The sequence below is a fragment of the Teleopsis dalmanni genome, chromosome 2, assembly GCF_002237135.1.
Source record: "Teleopsis dalmanni isolate 2A chromosome 2, ASM223713v2, whole genome shotgun sequence".
Lineage (NCBI taxonomy): Eukaryota > Metazoa > Arthropoda > Insecta > Diptera > Diopsidae > Teleopsis > Teleopsis dalmanni.
This window is the reverse complement of record NC_051847.1, coordinates 133,877,937-133,884,394: the sequence shown is the minus strand read 5'-3', so window position 1 is coordinate 133,884,394 and position 6,458 is coordinate 133,877,937.

Below are 6,458 nucleotides of genomic sequence, written 5' to 3'. Positions count from 1 at the left end.
AATTATTGCTGCTATTGATTTTGTACTGTCACTATCCAATTACTTAGAATAACCTGGAACTAGAGCACTGAAAGTTGTGCAGCTTTGGCTATTCTGGATAAACTCGATTAGTCAACGCATAATTTGACAAGCACGAGTTCTAAGCCTGGCACTTGCAGTCCAAACAAATTATATACGGACTATAAACTAATCAAGAAATTCGATTGTTTTCGACAACCACTGGTGATGAGTATTTGGCAATACTCGATACAGCGTTGTGTGGTCAGCCAAATTTCAATAAATTAACTAAATTAATTAACCAATAAATTTATTTCCCCTATTTTTGTTAAAAGTAAACTTTTCGTCGGTTGTTCAATTGTTAAACGATCTTAATCAAAAGTAGAGCTTCAATAGTGTATCTTCTATATAAGTTTTTAATTATCTACCTATATATATAATCTATTCATTTTTTTTGAATTAAAAATGTGAACACCTTATCAGAACAAAGTTTATGCGTTCTCAATTAAATTGGAACAATCGTACGTAATATGTAAGGGAGTTTATAATTCAATTTGCTTGAGACGTACATAATACTCCTTGCAGAATATTACCTCTAGAAACTATGGGATTGTTTTCATCACATGGCAACAAATTCATAGATTTTAATATGTGCTTACTTGCACTTCTAAGGAATTCTTCATAGCCAAATTATTCATATAGTCAGAGAAAACAAGTATTATGTTGTCATCGCTCTCAGAGTTAAGTAGAAATCAAAATCATTTGCATATAATTTTAGATAACGAATATATATCTACTGAACTTTAGATACTATAGTTAACAGAAAAACCTACAATATTTGGGTATTTTCAGTTCTTTAGAGGAAAGACCATCACCCTCCCCAAAATAAATCATTGTGATTTGAGTATATATAGTTGAAATCTAATAATATTTTCGTGATACGTTAAAGGACTGCCAATATAAATGGTTGAAACCTTTTTTTAACAAGGAACTAACTAGGATGGTATCTTTAGATGAAATATATTTTATATGGAATCTAAATTTTACCTAATGCTTATTAATCTCTTCAGCGTTGCATTTCAATAACAAGTTAAAATGAAAAAATAATTTTTTATTGGCTTCCCATTATTTTTGGGAGTATATAAAAGATTATAATATATGTAGGTTAATATGTATGTTAAATCTGTGACCTCATATATTTTTTTTTATAAAAAAATTTTCTCTGATGGGAATATTTATTAATATATAATAGCTTGTTTAAAAAATTACTATAAAATTTATATCAATTTTTTAATATAATCTGTTGTTAAATATTTTTGCCTTAGCAATGCACATTTATTTTATATAATATATTTTCTTATAAGTAAAAAAATTTTTGTGAATTTTTTAAACTCTATATGCTATACATCAATATTATCATATTATTGAGTATTGCAGTACGACTAGAGAAGGCTTTTATATAAAAACTAAATAATTTAATTAAATTTTCAGTTTCATTAATTAAAAAATTATCTTGTCTTCTTGACAAGCAATCGGTTATTAATTTAAATATTTGGCATTTGTCTGCAATCCAGCAGCTTCTGATTTTTTCAGGGGAGAACAGCAACACTGTGAATGTACACACGGAAAACTCTTATAATTTGTCTTATACGCGATTTTCTTTTGAACACATTTCCCTGTTCCATACAGCACAGCATACACACAGAGATGCTGGAAAATGTTCCTATTGCCGGCTGTTCCTCGTTTACATATTGTGCTGCATTTTCCTCGGCGAGCAAGGTTGTTGTAGTTTTTAAAAATAAATCCTTTAAATATCTTGGCTAAATATTAAAATTATGTTTCGAAGTGTATTTTAAAAAAAAATCTGTCATAAATGATGTGCATAAAGTTTGTTCGAAGTTCTGTGACAACGTGGCATGTAAGTAAAAAATACACCAGAGCCGAGCCATTCGAAATGGGAAAGGCAAAATTTATTTCTGCATTTAGATGGACTACGCCAATTTATTTTTAGGTGCTCCAAGCTCACAGCTTGGCGTACTTTCTATTCTATTGACACACAAAAATATATTTTGAGTTGAAACAGATATTTCAGTTGCACTGCAAGTTTTATGCATTTAATTGCATATTAATTGCTTTTAGTGCAACATAATTTTTAACGAGAAAATTAAGTTTTGTTGCATAAGCAGTTGGAAATTTTCCAGACACCTTTTTGTGTAATTTTGTAGGCGGAGAGTTCTTTTTTGTTTTTTAAACGTTTTAGGCTCAAAAATTTTCTTTGTATACAAAATTTTAAAAATACACAATAATATGTTTGTACAATTATGTATAATTTTAAGTGTACTCGTATGTAGGAAAAAATATATAATTTTAAAATTCATGTGCAATTAATGGAAAATTGATTGTGTATTCTAATGAAACGCCAACACACTCAATAAAAAGCTGGAGGCGGAAGTTATTTGAAAACAATAACAAAGCGAACAAATAGAGAAAGCGTGTGACTATTAAGCAGCAATTGAAATGTAATTAATGTGAAATTTTATGACACATATGACAGCAGAAAAGAATTTAAATTTCATTCATTGCAATATGTTTCAAAAATAAATTTTATAAATTTTGTACGAAATTATTTTACATAAATACATTGACATTAAGACACTCATACGCACTGTGAACTTAATTTATGAGTTGAGTTGACTTGTTAGAAAAGTCATATAAATATTATATCAATAAGATGTGGTATACACATAAATTATAGGAAATTAAAAATTATTTAATATTAATATTATTGTTTATTTTATTTAAAAGCAGTTTATTTTCTGACGACACCTGCATAATGCATCCTGACAAAAACGCTAATTCTTTTATAAATAATTTTTAACTTCATTTTGATAAGATAAGCGAACATTTCTGAAGGTGAGGAATTAGAGCAAATGTTGAATAACTGAGAGCTATTTTCATGTTTGGACGAAGAAATCAAAATCCAAAATATATAAAAGTTAATAAAGTGCAAATAGAATAAGAATATAATGTGAAATGTATTTTATCTTTGAATGCTTTGAAATTATTAATACAAAGAAAGTTTAGTATAAAAAAATAAAATGCTACTTTATAAACAAGTAATTACACGTAGAAAAAAATTATGTTTATTCGATGTTTGATTCAAATTTAATAAGTTTGAATTCTGTATTTTGAGCTTTTCGTTAAGATTTGAGATTGAGGTAAACAGACTTTGCATTATTAGAAACATAAACGATGTTTCTGACAACCACAGTCGGGATTGTTATAAATAAAATAAGTTTGGATTGAACATAGTTCGTAAACATAGTTTGTTTCTTGGAAATTGTATTTGTCCCAAACATAACTGTAGACCTAAAATAATTTATGATTGTATTTCTTTTGGTAATGCTGCTTCATCGATCATTAGAATCCTTTCAATATTGTATTGAGATGTAAAAGAAAAGCTCCATGGTATATCAGGTTTGAAGTTATATATAAAAACTTGAGAATCGAGAGTGTTTAAAAGTAAAACAAAGACAGAGCGTTAAAATTGTTTGATTCTGTGGATGCTCAGACTAATTCCGAATTGTACTTTCTTAAAACAAATGCAATATACATTCCGTTAGAAAGATAAGGTGAGCTTCAAACTATACTTTAATGAATTTATGTGAATAATTTATAATTCAGTAGAGGTCTTGACACAGTAAATCAAAGAAGAAATATATTTAATTTCTATCAAAATTTTAAACTTTTATAATTTAATAATATACATAAATTTAATAGTAATATTAAATTAGATTTATTGTAAATATTTTTTTACATATCTATAATCGTTTGTATTTTGTAATAGTGTCAATAATTTTTACTCTCATTTTCTTTTCCATTGATATTATTAAATTAGAACTTAGAACATATAATAATTTATTAAAACTTAACAAAATAAGTAGAAGTTCTAAAATTTACTACCTAATGTACTATTATTACCCTATATATGTCAAATTTTCTTCAACAATATGTTTCAATAGTTCTCCACTTGAAGCTTCTTTGACAATACTTCCCCATAGTTCACTGCCTTATTTTGACGATTTTTCATTAATTCTGTTATCAAGTCATCTTTATGGCAATTAATTCATCTTCCATCTGACTGTTTCCGGTCATAACTTCAATATATAACACATTGTGTGACATTTATTTTTCTGCATTTATCTGAGATACTGTAATCATAAATTAGATCGCCATCTTAACTCAAAAGTCTTTTCACAGATATTTTCGATAGATATATATTTTCTTAGTGCTATTAATCAGCACTTTGGGTGTGTTTTTTTTATGCAATAATTTTTTAAATTTTATTTTTTTTTTTATTGTTGTTCCTCTAGATGCTTTGGCTTTAATTTATTTTATTAAATGTGTATAGGGCTTACATATTAAATATATATATATATATATATATATAGCTTAAATATTATTCTAAAGTTGAAAATTTTTCCATTCATATTATATTAAACATATTTAAAACGCCTTAATTTAGTTTTAGTTGAAATTTTGAGCTATCATAGAGTACATAATTATATATATAAAGTTTAAAGCATCTTGAAAAGCTGTCTTTATCTAAAATAGATTTTTATTAGTTAGTAATGCAATGTTGAAAATATAATATGTTAATCATGGTAATTAAGTAAACAATATCCAGATATTTGTTTATATGGAAAATATTGATGTTTATAAAATTAGTTTTCCAGTAGAAAACTTACAGTTTCTTCCCTTGTAGTGCACGGCAAATAAGTGTGATTGTCAAAATAATAAAAGCGCAATATTATGTCTTTTATAATATTTTATAACATATAATATATAATTTTAATGTAATTTATAATTTATAATATTTATATTTTATTATAATATTAAGCTTAATATCGCTTAGATAATAAAATTAAGGAAAAAAGATTTGAAGAACAAACCACATCTTTCACAAATCATTGACTTGTCGAAGAATCCCTGTGAAATTTAAGTTCAATCAACTGGTATTGTATCTCTATAGAAGTGACATTTTCTAATATCAATAAGCAACAACTAAAACTGATTATTCATTAGGATTTTTACCTACTTACTTACTTTAGTGACCATAACAACCCATTACTGGATATTGGCCTGACGCAGCATGTTTATCTAGGCGTCTGAACTGCGTGCGCCTCTTCTTCATACTAGTACATCAAGATCAAGATCCTCATCGTGATCTTTCCATGGTTTACCTCTACATCTTTTTCTTTAATCTGTCGTTTCAAATACCAAATAACATCCATTCTGACGACATGACAAGCCAGCGAAGTCGCTGATTATTAATTCACTGAATTGTATGAATGTCGTGATAAAGTTTGCAAGGTTCATGGTTTATTCGGATGCGGTAGTCGTCGTCAACTCGTGGAGAACTCAAGATCTTATGAACAACACTTCTCTGGGAAACTTCCAGTGCTACTTCTATCATTCTGTGATAGCGTCATGCTTTTACGTCACACAAAAGAACAGGTTGAACCTGTTTGCTGAGTGTTTGCTATAGAGCATAAGTTTTTTCTGTCGACAGAAAGCTATATATCCCAGTTACCCATGGAATTCTTACTAGCAATGGTATTTCTTCAACTGATCTCCAGGCTGATATCATTGTTATTTTTTACAAGGGTGCTAAGATTGATAGAATCCTTGACAAATTCGAAACTAAAGTTGCCGGTCAGCAGCTCGGCGTTCGAGTGACGCACATTTCTACTAGTAACCAACATATATTTTGATTTTCTCTCATTCATTGCTAATATACGATACTTTTGTAAATGAAAAAGTTTATATTTATTTTTTATTAGTTTATATAATTAATTTATTAAAAACACTGTTAAATATGTTACATATCACATATGTATATAAACAAGGGTGTTTACATATTGGGTTTATTTTTAATTGATAATTTTGTTTATTATTTCACTAAATCTACGACATGGTTCGGATTGAAAAAAACCTATGACATGATTATAGTTCCTATGGAATAACTTGTTTTAAATCAAGTTATTTAGAAAAACAATGAATCTTGTTTAACTTTGAAAACAATAAGAGATTTTCTATGCCAGAACTATTTTCCATCCTTTTTTCTATCCTTAACTATATTGTATATGAACTACCTTGTTGAGTATCTTTCTGTCGATAGCAACATGTTGTTCATGGCAACTTTGTGGACTCTTGACCTTTGACGACAGCACATGTTTGAGTTTGTAGACTATGTATATTTCAAATTTGACTTTATTTTTGTGGTGGAATACAAAAACAAAACCTATTTATTTTTTATCTATTTCAGTACTTCAAAAAAAAGATAATTTATGAAATTGAAATACTTTAAATATAGAAAAGAGTGGCAGACAAATATATTAAAAATGTGTAAGCTAATATGTTGCGCTACTGCAAAGCAGCCACTTGTCGAACGTAAATTA